This window comes from Pezoporus wallicus, unplaced genomic scaffold, assembly GCF_028554395.1.
Source record: "Pezoporus wallicus isolate ANWC-B61680 ecotype Strahan unplaced genomic scaffold, APGP_CSIRO_Pwel_v1 contig_818, whole genome shotgun sequence".
Taxonomy (NCBI): Eukaryota; Metazoa; Chordata; class Aves; order Psittaciformes; family Psittacidae; genus Pezoporus; species Pezoporus wallicus.
In genome coordinates this window covers 3967458-3993805 of record NW_026636248.1, presented here as the reverse complement: position 1 = coordinate 3993805, position 26348 = coordinate 3967458, and the positions used below count along the sequence as shown (strand labels likewise).

At 39.8% G+C, this 26348-nt stretch overlaps 1 long non-coding RNA gene across 1 annotated transcript; it reads right to left on the bottom strand.

Moving 5' to 3' along the window:
* Positions 1-9689: 9689 nt before the first annotated feature.
* LOC130593824 (uncharacterized) lies at positions 9690-19831 on the bottom strand. Its single transcript, XR_008970886.1, has 3 exons — positions 19729-19831; positions 12471-12736; positions 9690-11276 (listed from the first exon to the last, which is right to left on the bottom strand). It is a non-coding gene; the product is annotated as an uncharacterized LOC130593824 (long non-coding RNA).
* Positions 19832-26348: the final 6517 nt, after the last annotated feature.

The following is a 26348-nucleotide window of genomic DNA, read 5'->3' as shown; positions in this document are numbered from 1 at the left end:
GACCCAAAGCACTAGAATTCCCCAAAGAGAAAATGGTTTGTATTGCCTCTAATTTCTGATGCTGGTTGGTGTTTTCCATCATGTTATTTTAGTCTGCTGTGTAACTGGTACTGGAATTGCAGGCTAGAGAAGAAATGATGCAGCTTACTCACTTCCCACATGTGGAAGTCAGGTACTGAGAGCAAAACAAAGCTTAGCTTGAACTTCTGTTTCTTCTTTTCTCTCCCTTTCCTCTTTTAGGACTGTTTATGTTTGCACAAGCTGCAGGGGAACTGGAAGTGTACTAGCTGATCTAGAAAGGCACAAACCCCCCACAAATATCTGTGCTTTATTTGTGTCTCCTCTGAACTTTTCTTTTTTTGAGGGGAAAAAAAACCCAAGGCAGTTAGAGAAAGGGAAGCATCTCATGGGTTAAAAATTCACTATTGTGCTTCACATCAGATAACATTCTAGCCTGTACTTGCACCAGTCTCAGCTAATATCATTGAATGGAGAACACACAGCAGATAAGATTTGTCCATGCTTTGTCACAGCATACAACAAAAGCACCCACAAGAAGATACATTCTTCTGTGCTGTGAGCCCATCGTGATTTTTAAATATTCCTTACTGGTCACAAAAAAAGGCTTTCAGCACTGACACTTTAAAAACCAGGAGGAGGGGTATTTTAAAAGCCCATTTTTTTGGACAGGTCAGAAAATCCTTGCATAAGTTTTACGAGCATGTATGGGATATATACTGTTAGGAATACATTAAAAAATCTTGCAGGTTTAATTTGGGGATTTAAAGAATAAACATTATGGCATTTAGAAATAGGCTAATAATTAAACCTTTCATCCAAAAGATACAAAAATCCTGTCTCTTGCATATTGATGGATGACATGCAAAGTTAGTAATTTTTACTAAATTTAGTATTATCACCCATTCAAGATAAGGGGCAATAAATTAACAAGGTTCCAGACATACAGAATGATTTATCACATCATTTCCAACATCTGTTTTGTAGAGCACTGATGGTTGTGCTCCATAAAAGCATAGATCGCCATCAGTTACTTGCTGGTGGCCTTCACCAAACAGAATTACTGTGGGTGTAATTCAGGATGGATCTGAGCCCTAGAGTACATAGGAGTGGACATAAGTAGTTGTGGTGGACTGACCAAACTCCTGCAGTGGAGGTTATCAACCATTACTGCAGTCAAGTGCTTGAACTGAGTAGGGGAAGAGTAGTCGCTACAAACAGATCTGAGATCTTCAGCCAAGTTAGAGAAAACACAGAGCAAGAAGTATTGGGATATTAGAGAGCAACCATAACCAGGGAAGGCTCTAAGCACAGGAAGGGGTTAGTATTTTGGCAACCTTTCCTTGTGGAAGGAACCTCCCCACCCCACGGGTCAGGTCCCCAAGCAGGGCAGAGGCACATGAGCAAGTGGCTAGGGCTGTGCTCCTTCACCCAATGGTCCCTCACTGCTCTCCCACTTCCTGAGAGACTCCTCTTGCCATGAGGGCTTCTTGTTGGACTTCATCCCAAATCCACAGTTTACGGAAAGATTCCTGCTAAGGACAACTGCTTTGGTTTGAGTCACTGCATGGAGGCACTCTTGAATTTCATGAGTTCAGAGTGGGGTCCTGAACCTCCATCAGGTGTCAAGAGAGGTGAGAGGGATGGCAAGAGGCTTGGCAATACCTGTGAAGGGCCGGAGTTGCTTGAACTGATTTTCTACATTCCCCCTTCCGCATTTTAGGGATTTTTATGGAAAACACATTTGTAATGTATTCGATTGCATGTATGCAGTGGAGAATTAGATTGGCATAAAGGTAAACAACTGGCAAATTATTCATAACTCAAAATCTGCCCGATGTCTTTTTGTTCCAAAACTTTAGAAATCAGAGACTGTGCACCAGATGTTATAAAAGAAATTACTAATTTAACTGCTAAACTGCTAAAAGGCTCACTCTGGTAATATTTTCCTGCAGAAAATGTCTGTGTCTTGTTAAATGTTTATTGAATACTGTAATTATATTACATTTGCTGTTAAACGATATTGACATTTTTGAATAAAAGGGGGTTTTTTGTTGTTTTTTTGTTGTTTTTTTTTTTTTAATCCAGGCAGGATCTATAATGTGAACATCTGGTTGCAACCTAATGTGTGGCATTGAAACAAAAAAAACTCCCCACCCTCAAAGAAAAAAGCCTTCTGCCAATGTTTTTCTCTGTGTATTATTTTTTCAAAGTAGCTCCGGCTTTTGTAGCACCAGCTATGATTAAGTACCAGGACTTTTTCACTATCAGCAAATACTTAAAGGCAAGTAACCAGCAAAGCTTCAACAAGTTGATGGCTAGTGAAATAAGGATCTATTTAGCGATGAAACAGCTGTTTTCTTGAGCAATAACCCAGCTGTTTGGCTTCAAGAATACCTGTTAGAGTTATTAATCATATTAAAAAAACCCTGACCCTGGAAGGTATGAAACAGACACTTTAAGATGTGGGGATTTTTAATAAAAAGGTGGCTTTGTCACTTTAAGAAGTGTAAGGGAAAAAAAGGGGTTGGGGAAGAGTTGGGATTCTTTTAGATGTATATAGATATTTAAATAGATGCACTTAATATGCTGCCAGCTACCAATCAAGTTTCTTTTTCTTATTTAGCAGACTATGCTCTTGTAAAACACTTGCAAAATGTTTTGTATCACAGTGTTTTCCGTGTCCATTCGCTCCCTAAATCTTTCTGCTGAATTACAGAGAAGGGTTTAGATGTGATGTTGGTTAACTGCACCACTCAGCGTACATTTATTTTTTCCCATTTCCTATTGGGTAATGGAAGACAGAAATTTGGCTCACTTTGGCCTTGGGACCTATCCATAACTTAAAGAATGTGATTTCTACTGGAGGCTAGAGTAAGGAATACGTATAAAATTCTACCATCTAGCTGGAATGTTAAAGACAGACTTTCTTTCATAGGGTTTGCCTGTCACGCAGTAGATTTAATCAAGAGAACCAGTCAATTACAGTATGCTTGTGCTGAACAGATGTGAGACACAACTCTAGTATTTAAATTGCAACTTGTGATTTTCATAAAGGTGTTGCTGGCTGGGAACATCTTCAAAAGCAAAAGTTTCCTTGTACATAGACAAGACCCAATCCCGGCTGCCATATATGCATTAATTCTAGTGGCTCCATTGTTATTCCAGGTGGTCCTACGCTGCGCAGCTGGAAGCACCACAAGACAGACCTACATATGTACAAAGCACATGCTCTTTGGACAATGCATTAATTCACTAAAAAGTGGACAGATAAATTTCTTTTGGCTAGGTTTATGGGGATTTTCTGACCTAGAGTATTTGAATTTTCTTTTGCTTAATGTCTCTTCAAAGAATAAGTAAATAGGATAAAACTCTGATATTTTAAACATGTCAGACCTGAGCTCCTTTTTTCAGTTGTAACTGAACATAGCAGTGGTTTTTAAGCAGAACGCAATATTTTGACCTGTCAAAATGAAACATTTCATTTAATGGAAGCTGAACCAGAGATTAAAGACAATCTAGTTAAGTTAGTATTTTTTATTTACATCATCAATTTTTATAAAACCATCCACAGGAACAGAAATTTATCTGTCAACAATGAAAATAGCTCATACTTCCATCAAAGAATTAATTCATGCATTGAAAGCTACATGGACTATCATAGCTAAAATCTGCTCTCATTTATCGTGGTTTACATTTTTTTGCATTAAATAATCTGCCTGTTGTACTGCAGAATGACTCAAGGGTCTGGCACCACTCCCTCCCAGCCCCACGTGATATGGGATGAACATGCACATTTTTGCCCTGGGGCTGGACATATATCTCTTGCCTCACTGGATACAAGCTTAACTTTCTCCTTGCAGTACTGAGACGTCTCTACAATCGAGAAGGTTTTGGGAAGGAGGCAATTTGTGAGCCCTTTTTTTGGCCACTACCACCATTAACCTGTTAATGACTTCGTACATCCAGCAGTTACATCACTTCAGCAGCTAAGCATATGATAAAAATGTGCTTGGACTCAGTAAATATTATGCCAAGGTATCATGTCCACACACACACAAATAGCTCACAGTAAGACAAATCAGCACTAAGATAATTTTATAGATCAATGGAATCATTCTTAACTTGCACAAGGTATTTGTGTTTTCAAATTCTCCCTTTTCCCAGAACAACAACATGACCTAGCTTCCACTTGTTTTTTCACTACAAAGGTTTTTTTCATCTCAAAGAGAAGACAAAGCTTGCATTGCAGGCACTGCAAAGGCCCACACTGATTTCAGGCATGTGGGTGACTGAAGTTTAAACCTGGTCTTTATGCTCAGGATGCCAGAGTCATAGTTTATCCTGTAGTGATTTATACACACTGGCATTATAGTACCTCACATAAAGCTAACATAAATGAGTCAAGGAAAAGGGTGTTATAGAAAAGTGAGGACCAAAACTAGTCTCCATCACACACTGTGTATACGGGTTCATCTTAGGCTGCGTATGCTGCAGGGAAGGGACGAGGCAGAAGATACACTTTTGCAGCAGGTACCTGCCCTGGCAGGCTCAGTGTGAGTCTCCTGATGGCTTCTAAAAAGCACATCAACTACAGGAATAGCAGAACTGGTCTCAAGGTACCACCAATAGCATCAGGTCTGACATGTTGATTGCTTGTCCACTTTTTTCTCATTAGAGGAAAATTAAATACTGGATATAATTTAACACTGGTCACTGTGTTTCTGTGGCTGTAAACAGGATATGGGAACATAAGTGGCTTGGAAAGATGCCATCCCTTTCTCTGCAGATAGAAGTCCATCAGCAATATCAGTGCTGATGGAAAATATTTTTTTCCTGGGTTGATAGTGGAATTTAAAACGTGATTTGTAAATGTGGTTGAAATTTGTTACACTGAGGGCTTACCAGGGAGGTTTTGGCAGGAGCCTATAATTGAATCATCTTAATGTTAAATAACTTCTGAGATACTGGAAAGCTTCATGGCTTATTCAGTAAGGTATTGAGTTCTAGAGACTCTCATCTGATGCCTCCAGCAGGGCAAGAGAAAGGTGTGAAGTGGCAGGTCTGAAGTACAAGAGCAGGATGCTCAGCAGTAGTATGTGAAGCAGACCACATCACATTGCTACCTCAGGTTTCTATCCTCTGAATACCACCATTGTCTGAAATATTGAATTGGATTGAAAATAGCCTGGGAGTTACTAGGATAGAGGGAAGAAGGAGGTCTGACCAGACAGATAGCTCATTTCAGAAGATACATTTCTTTAGGATCACTAAAAATGTTGCTCTAATTTTAATGGCATATGACAAATATATATGTAAATATAGCTTATACAATTTCATAAATTCTTGATGGATTTTTAAATGTATAGCGAAAGATCCTATGGAAATTGTATTTATATAAATTGTATTCTAATTGTATTATATTATGAGAAGTATTATTAAAAATGAATAATTATTGTATATGTTTGTATAACATAAGTTAAAATTATATTCATAATATATGGATGCACCCTATAGATGTATGTGTATATTTTACAGAAAGAGAAAGAAAAAACTTGCTAATATTTTCTACCTAAAAATGTTTAAAATAAAACAAACCACAAAACCCCAAATTTAATTCCAAGTGTAATACTGGAGAAAATTTGGTGCTTCTGAGCTCTCTTCACCAGTCTGGAGCAAATGTAGACGTCCATTTCTTTGCGGAGATGATACGGTGTGTAAAAAAAGCTCTCAAGAACTTTTTAACCAGACAAGCTATTCGTGAGCAGCTATCCAACAAGCCAAAGAACTCAGACATTTGCCAGTATGTGAAAGAAATTTGCCAAATAGCAACTCGTTGCTGGCTGGTTGAGAGCACTGTTTCTATTGCCTAGCTGGATTAGTGTGCAAGAATTCCTTGTGAAATACGTAAGAACACATCTCTGTTAATTACATTAGAATGGAAAAGGAATAGTCTCCAAACAGTGTACACTTATTTTTAAAAGACTGTACCTTAGTAGCATTTATTAAATCTCTGCCTTCTCATCTAAATTCTAGCAACTTTTCATTAGTGTTCCTATTTATTTATTTACTTTTACAGAAGCAAGGATACAAAGTTAGGCTTTGGGATCCAAAGCTTTGTTTTATATACAGTTACTAAATGCAACTGAATCCAAGGAAAAATATACTAGAAAGTAGAAGTCGCCAACTGGTAGGAGGGTTTTTTTTTTGCTTGGATAGTTTTTATTCAAATATAGTTTTCTTCTCATGAAGAAATCAAACATGCTTGCTTGAGCAATGCCATCTGCAGGTTTTCTAAAGACAATGATTTTGTTCCTTCAGATCTCCTTACTTCAAAGACTTAAGTCCATCCTACACACTACGTTTTTAGTTTGCTCTCATTGATTTAAACAGGGCTACCTACCAGTCAAAGAGGAAAGCAGTGGGGTTGCTGTGAAAAGACCCTGTTCACCATCCTTTGCCAACAGATGAATTAGGCAGACACTGTGCCATACAAATGCATATTGAGCAGCAAGATGTCTGGCTGCCTCTTAATGTCCCATTGCTGGCATAAAAATCCTGTCAAAACCAGCCTTTTATGCATGATACTCAAAAAAGAGGAGAAAAAGCCCTGTCCCCTTCAGTCTCTGGGGACAGCAATCCCCAAACTTCTTCAGTACTAGGAATTGTAAATGGGGACTCCACTTGAAGGGTGCTGATGACAGATAGATTTTGTGCCCCTTCCTTCCAGGTAAGCCTGTACAAGGAAGTCAGTGAATGTAACCTTGCAGTTCATCTCTTTCCACAGTTTAGCTTCATGAATAAAGGATGTTTTATTCTTTTTACCCAAAGGATGATTTCATACTCTAAATCTTGTCTGTTTTTTCAGCTATTTTAGTTAGTCTAATAAAAGACAATACCTCTCTCTATACACCTGGCCTTGGTTATAACCTCAGACCGTCATAGTTACAGTACTACTTATAAAATATAATGCATCTAAAAAAATGACATGTCCATTTTTTCTTCTAATTTTCTTATCGAGTTGAAGTGAAATGTCGACAGTTTTATAATCCATGAATACCATGAGCAAAAGCAGGAGGTTGAAATGCTGGTGGTCTGATCTCTAATTGGTTTAAAAGGCAATAGACTGTTTCTTTTAAGACACCGCAGTCACTTTCTTTTCCTAACTCATAGCACTAATCTCTTATAGCACTGATAGTCTGCCTCCTTGCAGAGGTCCTTATAAGGTTTTGTAGCTCAAAACCAGGTTTCTCTTCTTATCTATTTGTTCTGGAAGAATCTTTTTCATTCTGTCATGTGAAGCCAAAAGATAAAGTCAATTAATCTTCTTAGTACTCTCAGCCACTACATCTGTGAGCTGGGAGAACCAAGGATTAACTTTATTATACATTATTAACTGCATTAACATTGTAGTGTTAGAAGAAGCAAAGGATACACAATCCTTGTGGGTAACGGAAGGACTACTGGAAGGCCAGAGAAGGCCAAGCTGTTTATCCATTTTCAGTTGTTTTGTAGGTCCCGAGACAGGCAAGTTTGTATCTGAAATGAAATGCAGTACGCAGGATAAATATAAACCAAATATGAGATCAGAATATGTGGGTGGGAACAACTCTTTCTGCTACCAAAGCTAGTTCTGGGAGAACATTATGCTAAAAGTCCACATATAAGATGTTTAGAATAAGGGCTGCTTTATCCAGCATTTGCCTTGAAGGCAAAGTGGTTCTGGTCCATGGTGGAAGTAATAGGAATTTCATGGGGGTTTAGAATGTTTCTTTGAGGAACAGGTCTTCATGAAAGCTGGAAGAATAGAGATGTTTGAAGGCACTGAAATAAGGTCAGTAGAGGAACTAATCTCTGAAACCATCTCTGTTTTGTGTGCAGCTAGTGTAAATCAAGACTACAAGGATAAATGAGGTATCTCTGGGTCAGGGTAGGTTTATGCTGTAGTTGAAGCAGTGACAGATAACCTACAGGTAGAATTAAAAAAAAAAAAATAAAAAATCTGCAGATCTTGTTTGTCTTGGTTTGGGAACTTCATGAATGAACACAAAATCTCACCTAACGCTAGCCCTGCCTCCAGAGGTTCCTTCCCAACTAAATCATTCTCTGATGCTAAATATCCTTCTTGCAAACTTGCAGTGTCTTTTGCCATACTGGTGAGTTTTAAAAATTTCCAAGTTACAAACATTCTACATCATGGGGAATTGTTTTTGTTCAGCAGCTTATAGAATGTAACCTAGGAACTAGCTTCATCAAATCCTATTTTGATATTTTATTCTGCATGGTCCCTTATTGCAGAATGGGATTTTCAAGTTTTGCAACCAAACTGATTTGTCCCTGCAGTTTCTCACCTTCTCTTTTCTCTTGTTCCTTTTACTGCATATTGTATACACATACACAGAATGAGTACCACTTACAATTCTTCATTACTAAGGTTATCTACACATAGAAAGTTATCCACCAGTTATGCTTTCTTTATAGAAACACAATTATAGTCTTTAGAAAGGTAATGCTAAGCCTCATTTCTTTCTTTCAGGATTTGGAAGGACATATAAATCATCACAATGGGAGTAGTAAAGACCATATTAAGCTAGTATCAACCCGATGTAAGTATTTCTTTGACAGAGCCATCAGCCCTCAAACCATTACGCTCACTGCTTATGGTCTAGTATTGCCAAGGTATTTAGGCTAAAATATATGGAAAGTTATAGAAATGCCTTTCTCCTGATACTGTGATATCTTCAGGCTTTTATGTGGGAGGGTGGTCTCATGGTTACAGCATGGGGCAAGAAGACAGAGAGCTTGCTTTATTCCTCAGCCCTCACCCAGGTTTTCTGCAGGACTTCAAATAAGTCGTTGGAGGTGGCTGGAGCTGGATCGACAGTAGAGAGTGTTGGCCAGAGTTCAGTATGCACAAACTCTGCAAGGGTAAGAAATGAGGGAGCCAAAATTTTCTCTGCCTTGGGCATCTACTCTCCTTTCCTCAAAGTAATGGCATGCACTTTACTGTTTCTAAAGATAACATTTAACTAACTCATAATATATCACTATAGTAAAGGAATGTTTTCTAGATTACACTTTCTATGTGTAATCTAGATGTGACTTTCTACTTCTGTATATAACTGCATGTGCCTTTTCCTTGTCTCCCCACATTCCCACTTCTCTTTCTTCTTTTCAAGTTATCCAGGAAGCTCTCAAGAATCTTTAGACCTACCACTCTAAAATGCATTACACTGTCTGGCATCAGAAATATAAATGCCAGATCCCATCAAATTAACTTTTCACCACCGATGGAATTATCTGCATTGTTATCAGAGATTTACATACTTATTGCTGTGGCTCTCATAAATATATACATGGTGGGGTTTTTTTCCTCAGTGCTTTTATAAACCTCCAAATGAGTTGAGTCCTTTGCTGAAAGATTTAATTGTTGGTGTATGTTTTCCATGGGAACGATGAAAGCCAGTTAGAATTAGTGTTGAGTGAACTAGAGCAATCCAGGATTATGATGAATGGGAGTAGTGAATGATCAGTAATGGATGTAAGCAAAACATCACTGTGTTTGAAGCACCCATAATTAGAGGGACATGATACTTTAACTGAACATTGCCATGTCAAACATGGGACAAAAAAGTTTTTAAGTCTGAAGCCTTTAAGTACTGAAAGCTTTTGAGTAAGAAATTAGTTAATCACGAAATGGTGTGTGGTTCTTACTCAGCAAGGTAACTCACCCATTGCATAGCTTTAGCAGAACAGGTCTCATTTGCATCCGGGCTGAATTTGGCAAAAAAGAACTACAACACTGGGAAATGTTCCTTCAGAGCTTGAAATGACCCTGGTCACACAAAGTCCTGCCATCCCATTGCAAAGTTTTGGTCTCAGCAGTAATCAAGTGACCCTTTTCTCCTACAGCTTCTCATCTCTCTTAGGCGCCTCTCAGAAATTCCTCAGAAAACTTCACCCTGTGCTCAGGTTGATGCCTGGAAGTAACTTATTTCTCCCCATGAATCTGAATCAATAGCTCAGGGTTTTATTATTTCTTTGCCCAGAAAGATACGGCTCACAGACTATGGGGTGGTTATGTCAGATATGTCAGGCGGCAGCTGGAAAACTTACCTCTAAGGGTAGTACTTACAGAGCTGATGATCGTACTTCAAAGGATGTGACCCATATACAGGAAATCATGGAGATAAAGAAAACCTGTTTTTCTATTAAAACTCATTTCTAGTGAAATCTAAGAGTTTCTGAGGCCTAACTCAAACCTGATTGTGGGTGAGAGTAAGTTATAATAGAACATCACTTCTGGAGGAGAAACCAAGCAGGTCAAAGTAATTTGTTTTAATTAGAGGAGACAGAAAGTGGACAGAATATTGATTTTTGAAAGCAGGACATCAGGAGCGCAGATCTTTACCTCCATTACAAAGCAGTATGTATAATCAGAGTACTGATGGCATACAGTGAACCTTAGGTTCACCTCAGTCCTCATTTCCTGAGGTTCTTTTGACACCACTGAAGTGCATTAAAGACAATCTTATGTGGTTTTTCAAGAGAGAAGGGATATTACAAAATGCAGCAAGAGTGGAGAAAAATAAATGATCATCAGTAATGTCCTTTTAACACTGTGTGTGTAGAGGGGGAGTGTGAGTGTGTGCACACATGTAAGTAATCTGGATTTAAACTGATTTTTAGATTAAATGCTGTCAGATGCATAAAACGAACAGAAAAAAATGCTTCTGTTCTGCGCTGCATACATTTGGATGAGCTTGTCTGGTGACAACAATAAGTGAAGGAAAATATTAGAAGAGGAATTCATATTTGTGCTGCTCCTTTAGGAGAAATATCTAGTAACTGGTTGTGGTTTTTCATATAGGCTTTGTTACATGTCTTTGCCTCTCTAAAGGAAAATAGATCAGGGCCAGCACACTGTATATATTAGCAGGTTAAAGTACTGGGCTATACTTGCATGCTTTATTGTAAATGTTTTTGGTACTTCTTCTAAGTCTGTGTTTACCTTGGGTATTTTCTTAGTTCACACATGTGAAATAACAGCTGGGACTTGCCAAAATATAGCAGTCAAGTGCTGTACATGTAGTAGCTTTAAAACTAACACAGGTGTCCTAGATCCCTTACCAGAATAAACAGAAGCACACGATCAAGAGTGTGTCTAACTCCCCTCTTCTGGAAATGATGTGTCTTGAAATGCTTGATCTGACAGTTGCTTTGGTCTCTCAAGAAAGATGCATCACATGGGTAAAATGCTGTTGATTTTTACAAACAAGTACACCATTTTTTAATTTAAATTAAATGATAAATGTAGTATCATAACATGAATCTACTAATTTCCACCATGTTCCTTTTTCAGAGAAAAAGCAAGTACATTTATAATGAGCTCAGTTCACTCCTGGGTCAACACCAGGAGCGGAAGGACAAGACCTCCATCACTGGAAAGACCACCCAGAGAGGAGGAAGCTATGCTTATTCAGGAGGGAGGTAAGGCAAGAAGGTCCCAATCATTTTCCTCCAGAGCCCAAGCCATGACTACCAGCAGCCTCTCCATCAGAAGCCCAGGGGCCCTAGCCATGCAGAAGGGGCCTGTTTCTTTTCAGTGTAAGTAGACCTCATTTCCTCTGTGTCGGCAAGGCTGTCTATGAACAAGAAAATACAGTTGCAACAAGCCACTCAGGGCTTTTATGGTGGCTTTTTTCACTTGTTGAGTTTTTGTTTCTATGATTTTACTGCTGTTTCTGTATCTGAAAGCGAAATAAAATAGGACATAGTACAGCAGTGGCAGCTACTATACACGGAGGAGGAGTTTGACAAGCATTGTTGTAGCCAACTGGGATTGAGTAAACATTCAAGAATCCCACTGATAATGCACAGGAGGAATGGGAATTCAGAACAAAATTCAGAAAATGTTGTTCTTAGAGCAGTTTTGGCTCCACAAAGATGACATACATAAAACTGACATGCCTGTGGGGACACCTGTGCCATCTTGTTACCTCTGTAACTGAGTGGAAGTAGATAAACAAGCCCAGGCACATACAAGAAAGAAGAGCAGCTGGTTGCTTCTACCGAAGTGGTATTGCTTTACAAGGATAGCATTCAGGGTAGCATCCAAAGTATTATAAGTGAAGACACTCACTTGACACGTTCACTCAACAGGAAGTTGCATTTCGCATATTAATATCATTGAGTTTCACTTTCTCATGAAAGTGTAAGATTCATATTGTCTGCAAGGATAGGAATTTAGCCGTCAGAAAATAACTGTCAATTCCCTGGAATCAATGTACTCAGTTTAAGAATTTGTGACACTGGACAGAAGTTGCCAGTACTAAAGTAAACTTCAGGTGTTGCCCATAGCTGCACCAGTTCCCTATGCTGGGAAGGCTGTCTGCTTTTTTCAGCTGTGTCAGTTGATTTGATGAAAGATACTGCTTCTTCTCAGAGCTTACCTTGCTGTTTCTGTAGATATCGCAACTCAGTAAATCTCATTGAGTGTTTCGTCCTGACCCTTCCACAAAGGTTAAAGTGTCTTGGATTGAGATCTAGATTCCTGAATACTTTTCTTGTAGAAAATGTAGTACATTCACTTTTCCACGTTGTGCCTGGCCAGGACAGGATTAGCATGGCATTAATCAATTGCAGGAGGATCAAGGAAGTGGATTAGAGTTGGTTTACAACCAAGAAAGTTGGTGATCCTGAAGGTAAACTCCCCCACCTGGGGGCATGAGATGAAGAAAGCAAGATTTAATGAACTGCTTTGAGAAAAGGGTAAAGCCAGTCTATGTCCTGGTTCCCCAGTATATTCCAGTTATCCCTTGGGATAACTATATTTTAATACAATGCCATCTTTCTTTTTAATATGATCCTTGAAATTTCTTTAAGGCCACCTAAAACGTCACAGCTTTTTCCTTCATCAATCAAAACATATTTTTTTTAACTGCAGGATGTTTGTTCAGTAGAGCTCGCTGTTTTTCTTTCATTGATTTTCTTTTTAACACACAGTTGTTGAAAACTGAATTTTGAGTTTAGTCAGCTTTGTTCAAGATGCATTGCTGTTCCAAGTAGAATTTGTGGTATGTTTTCTGCAGTCCAGTGTAAGGGACTTATAGCATGATGGATGATGTTTGGAATTAAAAGCTGAATGAATGCAGGCATTACCAAAGCTGCTCTCTTGATCTGAAAAGAGAAATCTCTTTCTTTGTTACTTCTTGATAAGGAATTTACAGCACAATGTTGGAAAAAATTCCCTCTGGAAAAAAAAAAAAATAAGAAAAGAAAAAAAAAGATACTTTAGATTTAGCAGTAATAGCAGTAATGTGCAGTTTGTGGGCTTTGTCTTTTGTATAAAAACCTTGTGAACGTAAAAGTGTTTTGAAAGTGTTGGAGGGGGACTGTTCCTATTTTGACTTTATGGTCACTTATTAATCTTTCTATCTAAAACTGGCATTTCTTCCCATGGAAAATATTGCTCTTACCTATATTAGTTTTGCCCACCGAATGTTAGTAGCAAGCACTGGTTATTGCTACTTTTTTATTCCTGCCTAAGAAAGCCATACAGCCCTCTAATGCCTGACACATTAATTTGCTGTCTTAGCAAATTGCATATACTGGCTCAAAGGCACAGTGCTAAGTTTTCAGCAAGTCAAGAATGTGCTATTAAAATCAGGTAATCATCTTGTGAAACTCAGCAATTTGGGGATTTTCTCATACACTCATATGGGGAAAAAAATGTCCAGCTTCTCCTACATCAGGGTCCAGGGAAGTATGCTCTGTAGACAAAAGGACTGCGTGTTGTGGCAAAAAATTATTTTAGGTGATATGGCATACAAGACTTTGGTGGGAATACTGTGTCACTAATTCATCCTCTCTGTCTAATTTGGCTGCTGAGTTCTTTTTCCTCTGGGGATAATTCAGAGCAGGGACCGCAGCTGATTGCCAGGGTGTTCCCCTTAGGAGTGTTGGAGAAGCACATACTCTCCATGACTATACAGTGTCATACATTTGAGAACCGTTGCCTGTATTTGTACTGTTGGAAAATAAGCCGTAACTGCCTTAAACACCATGCCAGTCTGGGTGGGCTTTGAGAAACAAGGAACTGTGGGGCACAGCCTGCTTCTCATATCTGCTGTGGAGAGTGAGTACAACAAATTGCAAAATAGATCTGCATTGCCTCCATACTGTTAGTAACTGGCATGCTTTGGAGAAGATATAATCGATGTTCTTTAACCACTGATTTTTGATCTGTATTGCTAGATTGCTAAGAAAGCAAGCATGGTGTCAGCAAGGCCAATGTCACAGTATCAGGTCTGTGCATTCAAAGACATGTCAGACTGGCCAGGACCGAAACCCACCAACCAGAAGGGATACAACTCTCTGACTGCGGGATGGTGACACATGGGAATCTATAGACACCGTTTATATTCTCTGTGTTCCCTCTCAGTTCTGTGGGTGTATTTGGCCATGAAAAGCATTGTAATGTTTGAGAATAGAAGATATTAATGTAGCAGTATCTTTCAACACCTCATCAATTTGGATGCTTAGTGCAGTTCTCTGCCCAGTGGCTAAATTAGTATGGCATGAAACTAGCATGAAAACTGCAAATCCCTGCTGCAAACAATCAAGCAAATGATCTCTTCCACAAGCAAATTCTTGTTGTAACTTGTACAGGCTAAATTCTCAGCTAGTGTGAACCTGCATAGCCCCCTGTTCCAGATTTGGCTTTACACCAGCTGAGAATCTGGCCTCAATAGCTTTATGCTTCCTGCCCTAATAGTACCATGTGGTAAAGAAGTGGTAATAGCATAGGCAAAACATCAGGCCATAACGTCTCAGAGGTCTTAGAGTGGAAAACAGCTTTCCAAGAAGTTCAAAGGCTGGAGAAATCAAAGCACGCTGATCCAGCACCATAATCTCAAAAACACAGTGACAAATAGGAGAGGTAACTAATACCTTCATTCTGAACAGCTAAGCACAGGCAGATTTGGCCGCTTTACCTGCAGAGTAAGTTGTCTGCCAACATGATTATCTTGCTGGTAACAGAAATCTCCCAGGGAACAAGCTGTGCCTGAACCACCACTCAAATCATGACAGGTTCCCCCACACACCTCTCCCCTCACATCCACACTCTTCTCCCACTGTCTTTACTGGTGCTAGTTGCCCCTGAGGGGCAGAATTACATGAACTCTCCATCTCATGTGAGGGAGTGTTGAGAGGAGCTAGGAGCTTCCCAGGGGATGGCACTACTGGCTTGCTAGAGCAGCTGTTGTCACTGTCACTGATTTCAGGAGGGTCCACTGCAGCTCTCCAAGAAACATTTCTAACCCTTGTGGCTGCAGAGAAAAACCTTAAAACCTGAATTCCTGACAGCTCAAAAAAGCAAAGGATAAATGAAAGCAAAGATGCTTCGGCTTTACTTTCTTGCTTTCCTTCCAGCTGTGACTGAACCCAGGGCTGCTGCTCTCTGAACAAGAGGCAGCTGCTGGGGCCAGCAAGCTGAGCTGGGGTGAGCTGGGCCTCTCCTTCCTCTCCTCTTCCCTCTGTGTGTTCTATACCTGGAGGCTGAGAAGCCTTTGGGCAAGACCACAGCTGCAGCCTGTTGAAGCAGAGGGTGAGAGGAGGTTAGCGCAGAGCTGAGCACACTGGTGTGATGGGGACCGCACAAATGTGACTGTGGGCTCTTGGCCGGATGTCGTCAGACACAAGAATGTGCTGCTTCCCAGAGGTTCTTTATCCCCTGGATAAGTAAGCCCAATGCCCACTTTCGGAAAAGGCTTTCAGATGTACCCCAAAAAGGAAAAAGGAAGTTTTGAAAGGTGGGATCTGAGGAGAGGAAGTGACTCATGGGCTCAAAGAGAGATGGGCAGGGAGCGACAGCCGGCTGAGGCAGCACAAGCGATCCCCAACTGTGCCGAGTCGTGGGAATGGGGGTGAGGAAGGAGCCTAAAGCAGGGGAAGCAGAGCTTCAAGAACAGCAACAGTCCTACGCTTGCCTCCTGGGCTTAGGACTTTTAGTGCATTCCCCTATAGCAGGCTCCCAAGCATACAAGCATGCCTGGCTGTGCTACACATGTGGTTTGGAGGTGACTCCAGCTTCCCTCCCAGCCAGCAGAGCCCAGTAGGCCCAATTGGGTGCTGGCTGCCACACCAGTGTAGTACCCCTGGCATGGCAGCCCTGCCTTCCCCAGATGTATGGGTCCACCATTGCTCCAGCCCATGGCTGCTGCCCTTCCCTTGCCTGCCACACTGCTCCAGCCTTCCTAGGATGGTCTGAGGGGGACAAAGAGTGACTGCAGTTTGGGTGAAGAACAAGAGATTTTTGCCTTCATTTTACATTTGCAAAAAGCTGTCTTTCATCTCTTTAAAGCAGTAAGAGCAGACTTGGGTTGGGTTTCATGGGGTTTCATGAACGATGTGACATCAGAATCATGTTTGGGACTTTCGCACTGGCTCCTGGCAGAGCTTCTTTGTCAGCATGGACTTTTCTCGCCCAATGGGATGCCCATTTTTACCTGATTGAGGCATGAGCTCTTTTCCTACACCCTCTTCTGCACCTTCTAATCAGTGTAATCTCTGCTAAAACAAGTTTTCTCTCCTAATGAGGAAGCTCTAAAGATCAGGACTTTGTGAAAACTAAATGAGGAATTTCCTGGCTTTCAAACAATTTCCCCCATAAATTATGATGTTCTAATAATATATTTTTTTTAATTAACTGATGTCTGCTTGATCCCTCATGTGTAGAGTACTCAAATAATAATCTCACTGCAATTCTGTACTGTGGCTTCTAGAGAGGAAGTGAAGCCAGATAACAAGATGTTACCTTTTGTTCCTTTTATTTATTATGTAAGTATCTTTAATGGGTTGTCCTATGGACCAAGTAAGGTAGATCAGATGAAAGTGCTCATTTTGAATGTTGAATTAGATCCTTTTTTGTTGAGCTCAGTCGTGTTACAGGACTCTTTCACTACTGTAGTCGAGATGTGCACTGCAGGAACATTCCCAATCCAAGTTTTACTGGCTTTTGCTTTGTGGTATTGACTAGTCTATTTGTAATGTGTGTGTAAACAAAACTGCATATTAGTTAAGCACTTCAGGCATTGTTTAAAGCATCTTCTTCCCAGAGGTTCACAGAGCTAGAACTGGGATGGAACTATTTCCTCCATTGCTGAGGTCATAGCAGTGGAATTAAAACAAATGGTAAGTTTGCTATAAAAGCTGAAAACAAGGCTCTACAATTACAACTGCAAAAGCTGTAGGTAATTAAGTTTTGCGTGCACCTCCGGAACCAAAGTGTCACAAAGACACACAGCTTCCTGCAGACAGCTTTATCCAGTTATTAGTAGAAGCTTGGTTTGAAAAATGTTGCAATTAAAACCTGTGATTATTCATCAAGAGAAAGATGTATACAGGATCATAGAATCACAGAATGCTTTGGGTTGGAAGGGCCTTAAAAATCATATGATTCTACCCCCACCTGCCATGGGCAGGGATGCCTATCACTAGACCAAGTTGCTCAAAGATGTCTTCTGTGCCCAGGAAAAGTGTGTCATAGAGCCTTTCCTGAGAGTTAATAAAGGTTAATATTCAGTTCTTGGCTACAGCGAATGGAGCTCATCTAATCTTCATTAATTTTACTTGGTTGCTTAAAGAAACAGTGCTCTCATGTGTCAGGTCCTGCTTTCGGATCTTACCTTTTATCCAACTTCTGAATCTTAGGCTTTTCTGCACTTCAGGTTTTTACTTTTTCCCATATCTATAAAACTAAGACATGCATCCTGAAGATATATGGCAAGGGCTTGGAACTAGATAATCTTTAAGTCCTTTCCAACCCTAACTATTCTACGATTCTATGATATTGACCTGGCAAGGGCAAACAAATTATATGCCACATGCTGTATTGTCATGCCAAACTTCCCAGGCTTTTCTTAGGATCTACTTTTGGTTTAGTGAGATCCTATTGAACTCCTGGAAGAACCTTCATATCAGGTTATTATAGCAAGGAATCATGACTTGTTATTTTTAGCCTTCTCTGGTAAAAGTGCCTAATCACCTGGTCTAGTAAGTCCATTTGGGTCTTCTGCACAGTTCCTTACTTATTTTGTATTCTAATCAAGATAACAGATCAATCAGTGATGAGCTCATTGATAGCCAAATCGACAGCAAGTCATACAGTATGTCAGTTCATATTTTGAAGTACTTCTTCATGATAATCACTGCAATCACTAACATTTAAGGTGTAGACACTGATACGACCACCTAGTGCTTCATGACACCATGCTCCTCACTCTTTCATCCAAAGAACTAGCTTTTCCCAGGGGTTACCTTAGCCATCAGCACTTACAAGGGGGTAGACCCTACAATCATATGAAGTAGCCCAAGACCAGTTTGTAAATAACATCACTCATGTTTTCACTTACCTGATGGTTACACAGTTGCAGCAGCAGAGCTCAAACATATGTTCCTAAATGACTATGTATTGTGTGGTATTTGGCTGCCTACATTATTTTATCCTCACCTCTAACATGTGTCTTTTGGCATACTAGAACTGTTGTAAGTTGTGTTAATAATTATCAAGACCAAATTTAAAAGGCTCTTCTAATATACTCCTATGTCTATCAAGTGTCACCGTCCAAAACTTTTACATCTATGTGGCTCTTGGTGAATCAGCAGTTAGCGTATTTCTTTGAAACCCAAAGACAGCTTAATTCTTACTCCATTTTTTCACTGCCAACCCCAACATGCCTTTATTTATATTTATGAGAGGTTATTGGCTCCCTCTGGTGGTTTTTGAAAACCAGAAAACTAGCAGAGAACATAAATCAAACTAGTTCTGTGCATAAGAAGTTGCTGATCGTTTGCAGAAGGCTGCGTGTGTAATTCCTCCTCTGTCTGTCACCACACTTGTTTTTAAGCTCAGCTAGTTTTATTTATCGAGGCATTATACTGTGGTGATGTATCTTGAGAGACGAAAAATGCATATTGATATATTAGAGAGAAATGAGAGAGAGAACTCTGCTGAGAAGCTCTGCTTTCAGTTCTGGTTTCACCAGCAAAACCTACATTTCTCTGTTAGTTCTTCACTTCTTTCTTCTACTAGTTCTTCACCTCCTGCATTGGATTTGAAATGGCTCTGCAGCTATTTACTGTCAAAAAATGCTGTTAATTTATTTTTTCTTGGTAGCTACTGTGAAAACTAATGATAATAAATGGTAAGTCAGACCCCACTCATTTAATCAATGTAGCATTTATACTTGGAGACAAAAAAATTGACATCCACAGTGAGTTTCTCTTTCTTCCCAGGCTCAAATACAAAGATATGCCATTTACTGGTGAAAAGAGAACTTGTATAGGAATGTTCCACATTAATTCACAGCTAATTACAAACATACAGAACATGCAAGGTGAAAACTGCTTCTAATCATGTTCTGCTTCTGTGGAAGCTGGCACCTGCTTGCAGGAGATCTGGCCACAGGCTAGAATTTCAGCGCAAGTGTGCACGTGGGAGCTGAAGCCCGAACTCTGCAGCTGGGATGCTCAAATGGCAGTTGTACATCTGCTGCGTGACTGCTGCGGGAGTGTTTGGGCATTCAGGTGACTACTGGAGCCCCGGAATATCTCTTGGACAGTCCCCTTACCCTTTACTACAGTTGCTCCCCAGGTTTTTTTCCCAGAGCAGTTGTGTGATGGTGTGGAGAGGAAAAAAGAAACGACCTTTAATCTGCAGAAGTCCAGAGGCGTTGTGGTTAAACTTCCTATAAATTTTCCTCCCTTCCAAAGCAAAAAAGCTTTTTTTTCACTGTTTGACATAAACAGTAGTTGTAGGGAAATAAAGAAAGGAAGAAGAGTTAGAACTGAGAGTTTTACCTGTGCAGAGGTTTGTGGTTATGTTCAAAATGCCTCAGAATTACTGTAATTTTTTGATTAAGTTGATCCTTCTGTCTCATTTGATTAAAATTCAGGAAACAAATCAGTTGCATTAAAATAACATGACATCCACCTTTTTTATTTTGATTGTATTAAGCAGATATTATTGGATAATTTGGTCACTGGGCATAGGAAATTGCCATTTAATTTAATATTAGAGTCAAATTGGGAGTTAGAAGAAGGCTCCAAATCAGCCTCTGTCATGTAATAAGGGATAAGCAAATTCCTGGCACCATGACAAAAACGGCAATGCTCCCATTTTGCTCCATGGAACCATGTTTTTGACCTAAATGACTTAACTAAAAGTCTTATTATTCGACTCATATCATTATATTTCTAGAATCTGTAGGTAGTTCCCATCAGGTGGCCTCCTGGTTCTGAGGGTGTTACAGGTGTTATCTGCATATTACAATTAGGAAACATGTGACTCCTTTCTTTCTTTTTTTTTTTTTCTTTCTTTTTCTTTAATTTTTTTTTTTAATAACAATAACTCCCCCCTCCCCCCCCAAAAAAAAAAAATTGTTCAATGTTCAGCTTCTGTCATGAGTTCCAGCAAAGGGCTCAGTCCTACAAGGTGCTGAACACTCTGGCTTCCATCCAGCAAGGCACTTAGGCATGTCCTTAATCTTAAACACAGGTCTAATCCCCAGGATCTCACCAAATAGAAGCTAAGAGCTCAGTACCCTCCAGATGCAACCCCCAAACCTCCTCTCCATTGGTCTTCCATAGTTTTGTTATAGTAATATGGTAAGAATTAAGCCAATGGCATTTAAAGTATTGTTTTAAAAATACTGCGCAAAGATAATACATGCTATATCATAGTGTAGATCAGTTTTCAAACCAGGAAAATGAAGTTTTCTGCAAGCTTCAGCTCCTTTGTTTTTTCATACAATAGGGAGCACTCTTGTAGCATCTTACGTGGTTTTGATTATAGTATTTGTGATTCTTTAAATATTTATTCTCATCAGTTAAGAAACTTGGTGAAGGGGAACTTTATAAACATTTATCATGGATCAAGTGTTCACGTGGAAAGGAAATGAGTCTCTCTCTTCCTATAGAGAAAAGTACCTTTTCATAAAAGCTGTGGCCTCAATTCAGCAGAACATCTTGATTCAGAACAATGATTGAGCATATACCCAGCCTTACATACGTGTCCAATTTATGTAAAAGTTGCTCAGACTCCCCAAAACACATAAATGCTGCCCTGAATTGGTGCCTATCTCACTCAGCTGCCCACAAATCACTTCAGCAACATTAGATGTGCCATTCCATGTTCACAGCATGGAGCTCTCCAGAAGGCAGATGAGTAAACTCTTCCTTCACCACCTGAAAGATTTGTTTGCTTTGTGGTGACTGGCAGTGGTGTCATGTGAAATACCACTGGGAAAATTCCATTTGATTAAATAATTATCACATATGACCAAAAAATGAACCATTATCTGTGAAAACAAATTAAAGCTCCCCAAATTCCTTCCACTTCCTTCCTTGGTCTGTTAATTGCCTTTCATAGGCAAGTGACACAATTACTGACTTCAAACTAAACAGGTTCCAGTGAAGGTATGGTACTTGGAACTTCAAATATTCTGCGCTGATTAAACTTTTTACACAGCTTATTTAAAACAGCTTCCCTGAGAAGAGGTGAAAAGTGCATCATTTGAACCCAGGCAGTTTTCAGGATATTGAGTCCCACATAACTTTTACTAGGGAGAGGCTGGAATTGAAAGGAGATTGTGTCTGCCTCCTAATGCAAATAATTAGGGTCTCTTTTTGTAACCCAATTTTTCCAAGCTCTATCTGGGCAGAATTCCCAGTTACTTTACTGCAATTATTGCTGTTTAAAAGACTTGCAGAATGGCTTCCAGTTCTCTGAATAGTGAATGACAATGAAAATGGTGTGTACATCATAAACAAATATGATCAACTAGGTATAGGCAGAGCTGTGATTTAAATGGGTGCCTCGGGTCAGGCCAGCACAGCCAGGCACCTCTAGCTGCTTGCTGTGACATAGGATCATGCCCACACTAGTAGTGTGTTAAAACATTAACACTGCCTGTTGATATTAAGATGGATACACAGAGAAACCTTGGCCCTACAGAGGCTGGTGGAAGACCCATCATCTCTTCCCCACTTCCACTTGTGACTGCTTCTCTGCCAGCCACCCTCTATAAAGACAGCAAAGCTCATTGGTCTGGCTGGTGGAATGAGAGTCTCCCGTGGTGCTGCAGTGCCACCCTCACCTGACAGTCACAACATCAGTGGGATAGAATAAAATAGGACATTTGTAGGGAAAGATTAGCTGGATTCTGTAGCTGGACTGGTTTTTCTCTTTAAGTGTCTTTCCTCTTGCATTTTGTTCTTAATCCTTTAGGCTCTTTCGGGATGAAGGTCTGGCACAGCATATTCTGTCATCAGTGGGAGCCCTTCCTGTGACTTGCAGAAAAGAGATGCAGTGTCTTCTTTTGTGCTTTTTAGGGTTTTTTATTTTCTGAAGTGCTTTGTTCAGCTCAGTCTTCAGATAACTATCAAATACCACTTTGTCTATACAAGCTGTGCTAAAAGTGTTTCATTCCTGATGCTGTGCACGTCTGCTTGAACAGGCATTACTTCTGGATTTTGGGCAAATTTACTCTGAAAGCGGCATCACTACACTTTGGTCAGTAGCCGTTGTTGGTCTTACTTCAGACAAGCCTGACCTGTTGAAATGTAATGCTTCTCATACTAGTTTCCCAAACTAGTGAGGCTGTTGCTATTTCAGGTGGCTTAAAAATATGTGCACAGTTTGTACTTTGAATGTTTAATAAGCTTAAAACATAAAATATATAATGCAGCTTGAACTTTCTGGTGTTATTTCATCACCAAAAAAGCAAAGTCTTGAGGCTCAGCAATTGCCTTTGTCAGAATGTAAATTCCAGCATGTAATACCCAGGCTGCATGTTTCAGGAAATCAGTATTAACCTATTAGCATGCAGTTTTCCTTGGAGAAGAGCCATCTTCACACTGAGCCTGTATTCCTGCTTCAAACCTTCCTGTCACTGTTCCGTATCCACGACCCAGCCTAAGGCTGCCTTTGACGGTTCTCCAGCCATTTCCTGCATACTGCACTAGCACTAATTGAAAATTTGGGTGGCCTTGCTTATTTATTTTCCTGGAATGTAGTGGGTTATATTTTCATGGCACTTTCTCAGCAGTGCAACGTTTCAATTTCAAAACCGCTGCAATATGAGGAAAAGTACCCCCCAAAATTAAAAAAATAACAAGAAAAACCCAGCATACCTTTGATTAATTTTTACAGTAGTTCTTTTGTAAAAATATATAATGGAAAAAGAATTCAGTGTTGCTTTTGCCTCTCGAGATCAGAGGCAAGAGCAGCAATTTAAATACATGTACAAGATGATCACACGCAGACACAATGAGGCATGAAACTTTAAATGTACAGATGCCATGGAAATGAAAAGATAATATAACATGTATTCTTTGCAAGTCTTGCAGAGTTCAATAGCTACATAACGTGTGTGGAGGGAAGAGAGAAGCAGCCCCCCTGCACTCTCTAGGAAAATTCCAGCTATGTCTGGATGTGCCATTGGCACTAGCACTGTACTTTGCCTCCCTGGATTTCTGCAGGAATGTAATTCCACAGCAGCCAGGGTTACTGTGTCAATGTTACCTCTGTGTTTGAAGGTGCCTGTTCTGGCTATCAGTGTCTGCATTAGATTTCAAGTTTCAACCAAGTATTTTCCCAAAGCCCTCCCCAAAATTTCAAACCTGCATGTTTTTGTTGTTTTGTTTTTAATTCTTGTCCAGTTGTTTTGTTTTGTTGCATTTTTTTTGTGTGCGTGCAAAAAATAAAGGTTGGTGCAACCAAGCCAACAAATATTACCCGGTTATTTTTTTTTTCCCAGTACACTAAGTGCAACTATTGAAGTCTTTTGTGAATCATGCTTTGCTTGCCTGGAATGCAGGCGTAAGGAAATTCTTAACAATAAATATGCCACTAAGATGCCAATTTGTATCTCAGAAATTATTTGGAGGAAGTGTGAACTGAAAATAGAGTCTGCTTTTACCTACAGGCACACACCTTAAGGTTTATCGAACTATTTGAATTTATAGATGGTTCAGAATGGAAACAAAACTGGAGGCCAAGAGGAAAAGAAATTTTTTAAAAAGAAAATTGCTCCTATTTCTGAGTGTTCAGGGTGCCATTTTGTTTGATTTGTTGGTTTGATTTTTTTTTTTCCTATAACTCTGAAATTTGGAGGCTTTTTAGTCAAGCACAAAATATTTTCTTGCAAATGAGTAAAATAACAAAATAAGAGGTTGGGAATTTTCTTGTCTGGTTTGGTTTGTTGTGGAGTTTTATTGTTGTGGGGTTTTTAACAGAGACAGTCTCAATTCAAAGCATCAGCACTAGCATTCCCCCATTCCCATTTTCTTCTCTGAGAAGTCTAGATTTATCCACTGGGGAAATTCAGATTTGGAGTGGACTTCTCCAGCTTGTTCCAAATCCTATTTTCTAAACTCACTATGCATTTCCCAGAAAGAAGGTTGATTTTGGCAGTTAAGAAGTGCCCCAAGCTAAAGGTAGTGTAGCAGTCGATTGAAGTGTTTCTTGCACATGCATGTTGTGCCTCATTACAATTAACAGTGAATTCTGGTTCACCTGAATTTTACAAATTCCCTGAAGAGCAGCACAAGTGATTAAATGAATGCTTCCCTTTATGGCTAGTTAATTTTGACTTGTAAATGTGAGCAGTAATAAGTTAGGAAAAATGGGTCAAAATGGAAAAAGATAGTGCTTCCCTGGCCCTATCTCTCCCCACTGAGGGTTTTCTGCCCTTTGTCGAGGATGCAGCCACACCATCAGCTTGGAATTTGGCACAGCTGAGGCACAGCATGGAATGGGAGGGACTGTGTGGTGGGCACAAGGCGCCCTTTTAAAAGTGGGGCTTCTGCCCAAAGAGGAAATTCTTGTTGTATAATCACCAGAGCATAATCTGCTTTAGAAGATCTTTCCTCCAGGCTTTCCCCTTTACTGCTGGTGAAGACAGGATGAAGGGGTGTTAGGTTTTGGCAGTTATGCTCTGGAGGAGAGAGTAGATACTTCAGCTGCTAGTACAACCCTGAACAATAACTATAGCCTCCGTCACAAATGACACAATGTGCTAATTCCTCTAATTTTCATTTTGTATTTTTTTCTGCAAATACTCCTTCAAAGAAAAGAGCAGTATTTCTTTTAGATCATGACTGATGTTGTCTTTAACTGCAGCTGACAGCTTTGGGAAATGGAAAAGGGAAATAGAAATTATTCTAGCCAGTTTTCACATTCTATTTTTCTTTCTGTTGCAAAAAATATATAAGTATATATATAAAGTATAATCCTGCTTCTTGCTCATAAGTGAATCATACCACAGATCCTAAGTGGGCAAATGCAAGGGTATCAGCATAGAAGGCTAGCCATTGTATAGTGAGAGCCAAATTCAAGCCTCATTCTGACACTAATAGTTGCACAAAGCTATAAGGCACCTTATGAATTTGCCTAGTACATTCTGCCTCTTAATGAAGAAATGTCTATAGCACCAGGAATAGCATTGCTTCTGTAGGTGCTGTATCTAGCCAGTTCTTAAAGGCTTCCAGTGAAGGAGGTTGAGAGCATTTCCTAAACAACCTACAGCAGTATCTTATGTCCCCTGTGTTACTGTTCTTCCTAATGTCTCACCTGCATATTCTTTGCTACAGTGTCTCCTATTTATTGTCCTGTCCCTCCCAGATACGGAAAACAGACTTTCAACCACTGATTTCCTTACTATGGGACTTTTATCAGGCCTTCAACAAGTGGGCCAGTATTGCCCACAAGTTGGATTTGGATGTGCAAACCACAATAAATAGTAATGATAAACAAGTAGAAATAGGACAGAATATTTGGTGTAACTGTATTCAGACACTGACCATGATGCGCATTTTAAAATGTATGTCTCAAAGTCAGCTCTGAGAATCTGCCCGATGGGCATTTTGCCCTTTTGAAAAAACAGCCCTGAGGTCTGGAATGCATTTGAGTAATGTTATGGCCATGACCTGTCCCACCACCGCAAAAGGGCAAGTCAGACAAATAAGGTGAGTCAGGGTCTTAGCTGTGGATAGAACAGGACGGGGGTTGTATAAGGCTGAGTCCAACAGGCTACTTAATGTGCAGGCTTCATTTTAAGTATTTCAGTTCAGTACTTTTGGTAAAGTGAATAATAGACTTGAATGTGTTTTAAAGTTAATGGGAACACATAAGTTCTTTCCTGGATCACAGCCAGAGTGCTCAGCACATTGCAGGGCTAAATACAGATTTTAAGTCTAAATATAGGCTCTTGTGTTTTAAAACACTGACCAACATTCTTTTCACAAATTTCTGTGGAAATTGCGGT